The sequence below is a fragment of the Psammomys obesus genome, unplaced genomic scaffold (assembly GCF_907164565.1).
Source record: "Psammomys obesus unplaced genomic scaffold, mPsaObe1.curated_primary_1811, whole genome shotgun sequence".
NCBI classification, from domain to species: Eukaryota; Metazoa; Chordata; class Mammalia; order Rodentia; family Muridae; genus Psammomys; species Psammomys obesus.
The window spans coordinates 13760694-13773929 of NW_026591598.1; the positions used below are offsets into that span (position 1 = coordinate 13760694).

The 13236-nt window shown below is 48.7% G+C and overlaps 1 non-coding gene across 1 annotated transcript; it reads right to left on the reverse strand.

Annotated features, from left to right (window-relative positions):
* Positions 1-12735: 12735 nt before the first annotated feature.
* LOC129680007 (U6 spliceosomal RNA) lies at positions 12736-12842 on the reverse strand. The gene has a single exon (XR_008720606.1). It is a non-coding gene; the product is annotated as a U6 spliceosomal RNA (small nuclear RNA).
* Positions 12843-13236: the final 394 nt, after the last annotated feature.

Here is a 13236-nt window from a genome sequence, read left to right on the forward strand (position 1 = left end):
AGAAACCCACTAGCCCCCAAGGGGCCTTTTCCAATGACACATCCTGTGCTAGCCAACCTACAGAAAAAGAAACTCAAAGCCGTGTCATTCCCAAAGAGGACTGTCCATGAGAAAAGGAGCCTTTTTGGGGTTTTGCTTTCAGTGATCTGATGTTTTTTGAAGTAGGAGGAGAGAAATGAGAAAGATGGTAAGATAGTGATATTTCTTGGTGGGATGTGGTGACCCACATCAGTAATCCCAGCACCAGGGAGGCTGAGGCAGGAGGATTGCTTTGTAAGGACTATGTGAGCTACATAGTGAGTCCCAAGCCAGGTTACAGAGAACAGACCCTGTCTCAAAAAGTATAGACATATCTACTTTTTGTATATATGTATATATATACTTGTGTGTGTGTGTGTGTGTGTGTGTGTGTGTGTGTGTGTATTAGTGATTTTTTTTTGGGGGGGGGCAGGGTTTCACTGTGTAGCCCTGGATATCCTGGAACTTGCTCTGTAGACCAGGCTGATCTTGAACTCAGAGAACTGCCTGCCTCTGCCTCCCGAGTGCTGGGACTAAAGGCTTGCACCACCACTGTTCCACATAGCTCTGATTCTTTTTTTGTTTATTTTATTATGTGCCTGCATGCACACATGAACGCCAGAAGAGGGCACCAGATCTCATTATAGACGGTTGTGAGCCATCATGTGGTTGCCGGGAATTGAACTCAGGACCTCTGGAAGAGCAAGCAGTGCTCTTAACCTCTGAGCCATCCCTCCAGCCCCCTGGTTCTGATTCTTAAAGTCTGGGATTTTCTCTAGTTTTGTATGTTTGACTTTTTTTTTTTTTTCGTAGTGAACTTAAGGAACACCCAGGGGGAAGGAACCCTCAGCAGGCTTTTCATCTGGTGTCACATGACTTATATCAAGCAATTATTTGAAGGCAATGCTTCTCAACCTTCCTAATGCTGTGACCCTTAATCCAGTTTCTTCTGTTGTGGCCACCGCCAAGCATACAATTATTTTATTACTACTTCGTAACTGTAATTCTGCTACTGTTACAAGTCATAAGGTAAATATCTGATGTGCAGGAGATCTGATCTGTGACCCCCATGGGGATCTGGGCCCACAGCTGAGAACCGCTGGTCTGGGGTCTTGCATTTGGGCCGGCGAGTGCAGGCTCCCTCTCTTGTGCCTTACAGAGTCTGTTGTTTTCCAATTGTCGTAGCTGTAACTAGCAAATGCTCTACCAGAAACACTTCTCTGGCCACTGAGGAGGCTCTGACGGTCCGGGGGCTTGCCCAGCACCCCCAAGAGTGGCTTTTCCTGAAAAAGCAGTAGACAATCCTTTTAGCTGATGTGCCTCCTGGCATCCATCACAGTTGGGTCATCGTTGGAAACGGAAGCGGGAAGCATAGCCACATGCCAAGGCTATGAAAAAGTCTGTGGGCACTCACCTAGCTTCGTGGAGGGCTGCCTCTGTTTGAAACGGCCCGAATCCTCTCATCTTAACTGGGTTTTTACTTTGTTTTGTTGCTTTAAACAGTAAAATCTCTGGCTTTTAAGCTAGTTGCTTAATCTGTCTCCTTTTAAAATATTTTTTAGATTTATTTATTTTACCCTTTACTTATATGTTGTGTGGTGTGTGTGTGTGTGTGTGTGTGTGTGTGTGTGTGTGTGTGTATGTTCCAGTGAGGGTGCAGAGAGCCAGAGGTCAAGTTGGGAGTTGTCTTTCTCAATTGCATCCCACCATATTTTTTTGAGACAGGTTCTTTTATGATCCTGGAACTCACCAGTTCCTCTACTACCCCAGCCAGCAAGCCCAGGGACGCTCCTGTCACTGTCTTCCCAATGCTGAGGCTACAGGTTCGAGCCACATGCCCAGCCTTATTGCATGGGTACTGCAGATATGAACTCAGTTCCTCAGACTTGCAAAGCAAGCACTTTATCTACTAAGCCATTTCCCTAGCCCCTGTGCCAGGTTCTCAAAGAACAAAACATGTTCTTCCCCTTTAGGGAAACTATTTCATGACCGGCTGAACTGTGACATAATTAGGTTATTTTTAATGTAATTATCTGTTCCAGAGAAACCTCAAGCCTGTACATTCCTGTATGCACAGCCAATTAAATATAATCAATGCTAGTCTGAAGAGCGCATACAGCTTGAGGGCAAGGTAGCAAGCTCTAATTAATAGCCTTGCATTTTCCCCCTCCAACTGGGTATAGCTGTTGGCCACTTGAGTCTTTTGTTTATGTCAATAGGAAGTTTCAACTGTGGCTAATTAGGGAGTTAGCTAACAGATTGCTTTCGTGTCCATCAGATAGCACCAGTCATCATGGCTCACTTCGGTAACAGACTTGCCGGAGAGCAGAGGCTAAATTTGGTAGAAGGTAATTTTAATTAAGAAAAAAAAAAAATTTAAGCCCAGCAAGGTGGCACACACCTGTGATCCCAGCTCTTTGGGAGGAGAGGCAAGTGGATCTCTGTGAGTCCGAGGCCAGCTTGGTCTACGAAATGAGTCCAGGACAGCCAAGTCTACACAGAGAAGCCCTCTCAAAAAAAAAAAAAAAAAAAAAATTCTTTTTCAATTATGTTTACCTTCGTGTGTGTTCACGTGGGGTGTTCTCGCACAGGGATGCGGGTGCCTGCTAAGGCCAGACGAGGATGCCACGTTGGAAAGGTACAGGTGGTTGTGAGCCACCCAAGGGTGCTGGAAACAGAAGCGCCGTCCTTCGAAAGAGCACCAAGGGCTCTTAAGTGCTGGGTCATCTCTGCACCCCCCTCGGTGGTCTTCTGAGGCTGAGCAGTTAACAGACATGGAAAGTGCAAAAACACAGAGCTGGGTTTGTTCAAGCCCGGTAGCAAACCTCTCTTTCCACCTCACATAAAAGCCCATGGGTACTATCACCTTCCGTTGTGTTAATCATTTTTTGGGAACTCACTGGGCATTTATGTGTTATTAAAAAATCATAGTGCTACTTTGGTCTTCTGAGACAGGCTCTCAGGTCGCTGCAGCTCAAGCTGGCCTCCGGTGAAATAGGCAGCCCAGGTAAGCCTGGATCCGTGGCCCCCATGCTCCCATCACCCAAACCCTGTGGTTATGGGTAGACACCACCACATCCAGATCTTGTTGTTGTAGACCAGCCTGTCCTGGAATTTACTATGTAGCCCAGGCTGGCCCAGAGCACAAGGTGATCCTCCAGGGTATCTCAGTTTTCCCAGTGCAGTGATTACAGCAACGTGATGGCACGCCTTGCTAATTTCTACCTTTAGGCCCAAATTCCAGATTCAGTTAGACGCTGAATGACTAGAAAACAGATGCAGAGTCCCCTCCCCGTGACTGACACTTCAAAGTCCTTCCCACACCAGAGTCCCCATCATTCTGACACTGGTGTCCTTCCCATTGCAGGAAAGTTGCAGAATGGAGACAGAGAGAGAGAGAGAGAGCTCTGTTGGTAGCGGACAATGGGGGCAGAAGGCTCAAATACAGTTATTGGCTGCAGGAACTTGGCTGAAGGTTCGCCAAGGGATGACAGCTGTCCTGGGGCCTCCTGCTAGGCCTCAGGTGACTTGGCCTAAGCCTCTGGGCACTATGTGGAAGGCACTGTTATAATGTATGTATGTATGTATGCATGTATTATGTATGTATGTATGTATGTATGTATGTATGTATGTATAATGTATGTATGTATTATGTATTATGTATGTATTATGTATGTATGCTCAGCTCATTCCAAGAATGGATCCCCAAGCTCCTGCTGCTCTCCCCATGTTCCAGGCGCTGAAGGCTATTTTCTCGTGGGAGGGAGATAACCAGCATGGACAGCTGAGCCCAGCAATGTGTCAGTGCCGCTCTCTGCCATGAACAAACACCGTAGGTAGCCACGTAAGGAAGAAGAAGCTTCTTTCTGCCTGCAATTCCAGGACACAATCCACCCACGGGTAGGCGCCACCTGGAAGCAGAGCGCTGGTGCCCAGCTCTTTCTCCTTCTTATTCAGAGGGAGGCAGGCCCACAGAACAGTGCTGCTCAGTGTAGACACTCCGTCCCAGGGGACCCAGAGCTCTGTCTGCTACACGACTCTAGAGCCTGTCGTCCAGCCAACCGTCAAGATTCACCATCACACCTAGTAGTATACCCAGAATGGTGAGCGGGGAGCCGAGCCCAGGCTCACAGGCCAACATACAGGAAGCTGCATGATTCACAACAGCTAGAAAGAGGAAGCAATTCCAGCGTCTGTCAGCAGATGAATGGGTAGCTCATGTGAAACACATACATACATACATACATATGTATACATGTAATTGCATTTTAATTGGCCTTTAAAAGGAGTGAAATTCCAACACATTATATGACAGGGATAAACCTTAAAAGCCAGACACAAAAGAAAACACACAAGCCGGGTGAGGTGGCACGCGCCTTTAATCCCGTCACTCAAGAAGGTAGAGGCAGGCTGATCGTTGTGAGTTCGAGGCCAGCCTGGTCTACAAAGTGAGTCCAGGACAGTCAAGGCTTCACAGAGGAATCCTGTCTCGAAAAAACAAAAACAAAACAAAACAAAAAAAAACATAATATGATTCTACTTAAATGAGGGACCTAAAATAGACAAAATCAAACGGAGAATAGAGCTGAGGTGGCCTGCGCCTCTGGGAAGGAAGGACTGGGGAAGTTCATTGCATGGGTATAGAGTTTCTGCTTGGGATGATAAACATCTTCTAGAAATAGAAAGCGGTGTCACTGCAAAACACTTTAAAACTTGACATTATGTACATTTTGCCACAGTTTAAAAAGAAAAAGAAAAATCAATGGAAACAATCATTTTGAACCCTGGTGGCTCTGAGGTCTGTGACACACCGTGAGGGGATGAGGCGGCCTGTGTGAGGCGGGAGGTCTCAGGCCATATCGTCTACACTGAACTCGGACGAGGCGAAGTTCTGGCCCGAGACTTGAAACGTGAGAGGGTCAGCCTTGAAGAGAATGTCCCAGGGGAGGAAGCCGAGGGCAGAGGGGACAGCCATGGGACGGCTAATGTGTCCAGGGCACCAACCAGCAGAGAGACGCTGAGCCGCAGAGGTCACACCAGACGGCAGGCCACTAGAAAGATCCAAACAGTGACGCCCTGGACACCAAGCTGCGGAGAGGCCAGGGACAGGAGCTAGGAGACAGTTACGAAACTACTGCTGGGCCAGGGGCGACCTAGTGCTTACGAGCCCTTGTTGCTCTGTCGCGAAGATGGGAGTTCAAATCCCAGCATCCACCTCCAGCTGCATAGGCTCTGAGGCCCACTCCTGGCTTCCACAAGTGAGTACCACACTCAGAGCACACACTTTTTTTTTTTTTTTTTTTTTTTTTAAGGGAAGGAGCTGAAGAAGTGGCCCAGGGGTTAAGAGTACGTACTGCTCTGACAGAAGACCTGCGTTCAGTCCCCAGCACCCACATCTGGCCGGTCACAGCTGCTGGTAACTATAGCGCCAGGGGATCTGGTGCCCTCTTCTGGACTCTGCGGGCAACTGCACCCACACGCAGACATTCCAAAACATCTGCTCTCATAATTTAAAAAATGAGAACAAGTGGATACACCAGCCAGACTTTTTTCACCCAGTCTCACCGTGGTTTCCTTAAATGCACAGCCTCCTCCTCTCTTCCTCCCTCCCTCCCTCCTTCCTTCTTTAGAAATAGGGTTTCTCTACCATTGCCCCGGCTGTCCTGGAACTCACTATGTAAATCAGGCTGGCTTTGAACTCACAGAGCAATGGCTGCATTCTGCAATTCTGGCTGAGTACTGGAATTCAAGGCGCATGCCGCTGCCGTGCCCAGCTAAACACCCAGCTTCTTAAACTTTGAGCTATAACCCCACAGGACAGACTGTGTAACTGAACGTGGGGCCTTGAAAACTCTGGCAACCGTACAAGTTTTTTTTTTTTTTTTTTTGATGCCTCTACAAGTAAATTAACTCAGAAGCAAACAAAATGACCCCAAGGTGTTTCTGGCAGCCTTACACACACACACACACACACACACACACACACACACACCCGGCATCACACCTGAGACTTTAGCCCTGGTTCCGAACACCCAGCACAGGCACTACGAACTTCACTTGCCATCACAGCACTCAGGAGCGCTTCCTGAGCCACATCAGCTGAGATCCGAGACTGCTGCGTGTAATGAATTCCGGGGTCTTTACTGCACCTACTAAACCTGCTCTTTGGGAAACATAACGGCGTCAATACAGAAAATAATGAGTTTTCATAATTTCCTGCCACTATTCCCCCAGCGAGTAGGTGTCAATTTAGTGGATTTTGTGTTTCAACCCTCACAGCTTGGATCCTGGAACCCTGGCTGGGGGAGGCAAGGGAATGAAGAAAAGACAGGCACATTTTTGGTCCCAGTGGGGTCAGGTAGGGCTGGCTGCCTCCTCAACCAGAACCACAGCCCAGAGGGAGGGCTTGGCTAGTCTCAGGAGCAGGTCTCTGTGGGGGAGCAATCTCAGGGTATATAAATGCAGGAAAAGGAAGCTGGAATTGCAGTTTCTGCACAGACTGATCATTGGCCTTTATACATGGAATCCCAAAGAAAGTTTGCCATCTCTTGCCAAAGAAAGTGGCCTCACCCAAGGAAGCTTGGCCACTCCCGTGGGCCTGAGGCATTGGGATCCTCAACGTGGTGGCCGTGACTGTGACAACAACACACACTGAAGTCCACTCAGGACTTTACTCATTCAGGGCTTCCTCCATTTCCTCCATCTTTGGATGATACTGTGCACGAATGTTTGGTTTTTAAAACTGCTGTTATCGCCAGGCTTGGTGGTTTGACCAATAATCCCAGCACTCTGGAGGTTGAGGCAGGAGAACCAGAAGTTTGAAGTCTGCTGATATGCTCAAGGCCAGCCTGTGCTACACGAGACCCTTAAATAAATAAATGGATGAGTGAGGACAAGTGCGTGCTGCACAGAATGAGGACCTGAGTTCAGATCTCCAGCGCTGTGCAGGAACCATGGGGCTTGCTGGCTGCCGGTCTAGCTCCAGCTCCCCTGAGAGATACTGTCTCGGGGAAATGAGGCAGAGAAGTGACGGAGCAAACACCAGCAGATGCCCCCCCATGTGTGTTACACGTACACACACACACACACAAAATTACACAGCAGGCTGGACTGAAATGTAGCTCAGCGGTAGAGTGTTTGCCTGGCACACATAGGGCCTTAGTTCCTGTTATTATTTATTAAAAATCAATGAGGCTGGTATCAACCGATATTCTCTGCAAGAAGTTTATTAGGAGGATAAGGAGGGAGTGGGAAGCAGGACATGGTGGGGAGAGAGAAAGAAAAGGGAAGGGGAAGGGGCGCCCAGAGAGAGAGAGAGTGTAAGAGAGAGAAAAAGAGAAAGTAAGAGTTTAAGAGTGTAAGAGAGCGATCACGTGTCGGGGTAGGCCCTTTAAGGGGGAAAGTAACCACGCCTTCCAGGTGTGGCCGTCTGGCTGGCGACACATGATGACATCACAGGAGCAGGTTGTGTTCCAAAATACTAACAGTTCCACCCTGAGCAACACACATACATACCATTACATAAACAACAACAACAAAAAAATCTGGCTGGGTGGTGGTGGCGCACCCCTTTGATCCCAGCCCTCCAAAGGCAGAGGCAGGCGGATCTCTGAGTTCGAGGCCAGCCTGGTCTACAGAACAAGTTCCAGGACAGCCAAGGCTACCCAGAGAAACCCTGTCTCGAAAAACAAAACCAAACAAACAAACAAAAAAAGAACCAATAATATAAAAAATAAAATTAAGAAATAAAATTGAAAAAAAAAAAAAAAGGTTTTAGCAAGCTCTTCAAAGCAAACTTCGAAAGTTAACCACTAAAAGCAAGCTCTCCACATAACAAAGCCGCACTGGTCCTAACGCATGGGGGTTGGGGGGAGGCTGTGGAGTCTTTCTCACCCACATCCCGGGGTGCAAATTCAGAGACTGGGAAAATGATCAGGTTTCCGGGTTCTGTTCCGACACACCGGGGTGGGGGTTCACCACCACCCCCCCCCGTGAGAACTATTTCAGGCCCGAAGACAACATCCTTGAAAAACGTCTCTGGAGAATGTGCGGCGATCACCATGGCAACCCGTCCTGGGCCCTGCCTGGCAGGGCTCCAAGGCACACAAATAAAGCCGCTGGAATGTGGTGCGGGGCTCAGGGTGGGGGGACTAGAAAAGCTGCCAGTTTCCCATGAAAACCACCCGGTGAGAGGCCTCAGCCTCAGGAAGGTGTCCGTGGAAGGCTGGGTTCTCTCCGAGCGCCAAGGGACGCGCACGCGCGCGCCAACGCACAGAAGCATACTCAAAGGCTTTGGGGGAAGGGCTTCTTGAACACAACAGGCCCCGGATTTGTGCTGCTCAAGGACGGTGCCCTTGTTTCGCATGCACTAGGCCCTGGGTGCCATCCACAGCACACAGACCGATCCCCGGAAGAGGAAAGGGAAGGACAGAAACTCCGGCGCCTGCCTTCCAGCCCCCTTCCTCTAGGACACTTCCGGGAGCCCACTTCCCCACCTCCAAGTCTTTGCGCCAAGGCTGTCTTTTCCTGAGCCCTTCCCCTAGGACCTTATGCCAGATCGCAGCTTCCCCTCCACCCTGAGCTGGGTCGGCTGCTTAGTGTTTGCTTACTTTGGACAAAAGCTGCCATCATCTGGCGGGGAGAGAGCCACAACTGAGAAAAAAACGCTTTGGTCAGATTGGCCTGTGGGCAAGTGGATGGGATGTATTCTTGATTGATGGCTGACACGGGAGGACCCAGCGCTGTCGGGGGGGGGGGGGGGGGGGGGGGGCGGGGGGGGGGAGGAAGGGGGGGGGGGGGGGGGGGGGGGGGTGTGTCCTGCGTGTGTAAGAAAGGTAGCTGGGAAAGCCAGCAAGCGGCACTCCTTCGCCAGGGCCTCTACTTCAGTTCCTGCCCTGACTTTCTTCAGTCATGAGTGGTGACCTCGAGGTAATCTTGCTCTTTGAGCCAAATACCCCCTTCACTCCCCAGGTTGCATTTGGTCTTAGTGTTTACCATAGCAAGAGAAAGTAAACCAAGACACTCCAGAGATCCTCTGTATTTTGTTTCCTTTTTGTGTGCTATCAGCCACAGGCTGGGATTTTTTTTGTCCATTCCATGCCTCTCTGCCACCTAGAACAGCATCCAGCACACAGTAGGCACACGGGGAGCATCCCCGTGTGAATGCCTGGGTCTCTCTGACCCTCATCGGTTTCCTCATGGAGAGGATGAGAATGATTCTACCTGTGTGATTAATATAAAGGATGAAAAAGGGGTTGTGAGTTATGGAGGCAGCTTCGCTTCTGCCCTAGCACCAGCTCATGGCTGACCATCAGCAGAACCCCTCCTGTCACTCCTTAGCACTTTGCTCCCATCCAAGAGTGACTTCCAGGGGACTGAAGATGCGGACTGACAGAGCACCTGCCTACTATACACAACGCCCTGGATTCCATCCCCACAAACTTTTATGACATTCTGCCTGGTCCCTGGGTGCAGAGTGACGGTGAAATAAATCAGAGATTTCATACACACAGAGATTTCTCTATCTCTCAATACTTGTTAAGACACTGAGATTTTTTTTTTTTTTCATTAAGAGATGCAAGGTCTTGCAAAGGTAGGAAAAAAACAAAACCAACCAAACAAAACAACAAGGTCTTGTGACTTATACCTGTAGTCCCAGCGTAGGGAGGGGGTGGAAAAACTCCTGTTTGATAAGTTGGAGGGAAGCCTGAGCTACATAGTGAGCTCTCTCAAGAAACGGTAGAGTGGGCTGGAGAGCCTGCTCTTCCAGAGGTCCAGAGTTCAAATCCCAGCAACCACATGGTAGCTCACACCCATCTCTAATGCCCTCTTCTGACGTGCAGGTGTACATGCAGACAAAGCATTGTGGACATAATAAATAAATAAATCTTAAAGAAACGGCGGAGCTGGCGACATGGGCCATCACTCAGATGGGAAAGTGCTTTCTTACTGAAGCATGAGTGCCTGAGTTTGATTCTAGAACCCTCGTTTAAAAAGCCAAGGGCATGACAATCTCCCACTGTCGTCGTAATCTCAGTGCCAGAGGTGAAGACGGGTGAACCCCTGGGACTCAGTAGCAAGCCATTCTAGTCTGATTCGTTAGCCCTGGGTCCCAGTGAGAGAAGCTATCTCTGGAAACAAGGTGGATGGCTCCTGAGAAACAATACCCAACGTGGACCTGTGGCTTTCCCGTGTACACGTGCACAGGCTTACACACACAGGAACCCACACAGATACATGCACACACACCGTGGTTAGTTTTTATTGTTGACACAGTACAGAATCACTTGGGAGTAGGCTCCCGATGAGGGAGTATTTAGCTTGGCTTTGTGAACCTGTCTGGGTTGGATTGTCTTTAATATGCTCACTGAGCTGGGAAGATCTGCCCCCTGTGGGTAGCACATTCCCCAGGCCGGGGCCTCTGGACTTTATGAATGGAGAGAGCTAGCTGAGCACTGCCAAGCACTCATTAATTCGTTGTTCTTTGCTCTAAGCTGAGGATGTGATATGACTGGTTCCCTCCTGTTCCTGCTGCCTTGTTTCCCTACAATGATAAACTGTAGTGGAATTGTAAGCCAAATAAAGCCTTTCTCCCTTAAATTGCTTTTGTCAGGGTGTTTTATCATAGGCACACACACAGAGCGAGAGAGAGAGAGAGAGAGAGAGAGAGAGAGAGAGAGAGAGAGAGAGAAAGCGTGGAGAAACTGAGGCAGAAAGGAGCAGTTTGGAACCTGGCCTTCAGTCTCACCACAGTAAGTAGTCGAGCCCAGAACTGACTGAGCTTGTCTTTTCCTGCCCTCCCACCTATGTTCTCTGAATACTCATTTGGTAAGAGGCCTGCACATTCAGAGTGTTCTATGAGTAATGCTAAAAATAAAAACGCAACTGAAACTAAGAAGGGGGGATAGCTACCAAAGAAAGAAAACTTGGTTTTGTTGATACAAATCCAAAAATCTGTGCCTTTATTTTTAGGTGACCATTTGGCTGGTCCTGGGAAAGGCTTTGAGATGTCGTGTTTCTGTTTCATTAACTTGTCTCTGTAGACATCATTGCTGATTTGGGTTTCCACATACGATAACCAACAGCACTCCCTATTTAGATGAAGTTTCTGTCTTGCATTTTCAGCACGCCGTTCCTTTGGGATGCTTTGATCTTATTTATAACCATTTGCTTCCTTGTTCTTCCAGAGTTTGACAGGTCCTGGCAACAGCTACGAGAGGCCTGAGCCTCCAACACAGCCATCCTTCCAGAGAGAGGGCAGAGAACTTTCAGCCAGGACACGCTGACCTGCAGCACGTACGTTCTGTGCCAAGTGGAGCGGCGTGCTGGACTGGGCCTGCGCATGTGCTCTGTGCAGTGGCTGGACACGCGGAGCGAGCGTGAGATTACCCGGAAGAGGCTACGGATGTCCATCCCTCCCCACCCCATCCCGGTTGCTAAGCGCTTGCCTGCACTCAGCCAGACTGCTTGAAGTCTCACCTATTACAGAACGCAAGGGTGATTTTGGATACAAAATCATTTAAAAAATGGTTTGAAGGCTGGTGATGTTACTCAGTGCGTAGAGCGCTTGCCTAGCATGCATGAAGCCTGGGGCTCACCTCATGCGTCACATAAACCAGATGGAGGAGCTGGCTGACGCCCGTAATCACAGCATTTGGGAGGCGGAGTCAGAAGGGTCAGGACTACGAGGTACTTCCTAGCTAAAAGAAGAATTTGAAGCAAGTGTGGGGTTCACGAGCCCTTGCCTCGAGACTGAAAACTGAAGGAAGAGGAGGAGGAGGAGGAAGGAAGAAAGAAAGAAAAAAAGAAGCTAAAGAGTTGGCTCAGTGGTTAAGAGCGTTGGCTGCTCTTCAAGAGGACCCTGGTTCAATTCCCAGCACCCACATGTTGTATAACAGTGGTGCGCCACTCATTCCAGGGGCTCTGATGCCCTCTTCTGGCCTCTTAGGCCACTGCTTGCACATGGTGCACAGACATATATGTGGGCAAAGCCCCCTACATATAAAATTAAAAAATAAAAAATTTTCTCTCTTTTTTTTTTTTTTTTTTTTTACTTTTCGAGACAAGGTTTCCTTACATAGCCTTGACTATCTTGAAATTAGGTCTGTAGTCCAGGCCAGCCTTGAACTCACAGAGATCTGCCTGCCTCTGCCTCCACAGTGCTGGGACCAAAGGCGTTCACCACTGTTAGCAGTAACTTCCTGCTTCTTCCCCAAAGCAGGAGAGGAGTGAAATTCCCACAAACGCCTCTCTTTGTTCAAGCCAGGGCATAAGAAGTATTCAGGTCTTACCGGTCCTTTAGGTTGCCATTTTCTGTGGTGATGTCCCTGTGAAAACTGTAGTCTCTCCTGCTGGTGTGGTTTAGGTCATATTACCGTCTTAAGAAACTCCTCTGATAGTCTTGTATTTTTTATTTGTTTGAGGAGGACTTGCTATGTTAGGGGGATACAGGCCAGGAGAGACCCTACCTAACAGTTGGCAGCATCGTGATTAATCCAAGCAAGTTAGAAAGGCTGAAAGCAACTGTCTGCAGCCCAAAGAATCCAAGCAGACAGCACAAACAGGAGGTGACTGATAATTAGCATCTATCACTCCAGGAGTTCACATTTTCCCCTCCAAGAACTGGAAGCATTGGGATAGGGGCAAATGCAGTTTCTGGTTAGACATCACAGAGACCTTGTTATGGTTCACATTGTATTTTCTTTTCTTTTCTTTTTTTTAAATATGGAACGCTTCACGAATTTGCGTGTCATCCTTGCGCAGGGGCCATGCTAATCTTCTCTGTATCCTTCCAATTTTAGCATATGTGCTGCCGAAGCGAGCACACATTGTATTTTCTTAAGGTTCCTACACCGGGGGCTGGAGAGAAGGCTCCACAAGTTAAAAGCACTTGCTGCTCTTGCAGAGGACCTGGATTTGTTTCCCAGAATCCACATGGTAGCTCACCACCGTCCATAACTTCAGGCCCAGAGGATCCAGTGCCCTCTACTGCCTTCCTGAGAACTGAATTTGTGAGATGTGCATACATTCATGCAGGTAAAACACCCATCCACATAAAATTAATTTCTTTGTGTAAAAGCCCTGGTTGTCCTGGAACTCTCTTTGTAGACCAGGCTGGCCTCGAACTCACTGAACTCACAGAGATCCCCCTGCCTCTTCCTTTCCAGTGCTGGGATTAAAGGTGTGCACCACCATGCCAGGCTCAAATAGATCCCTTTT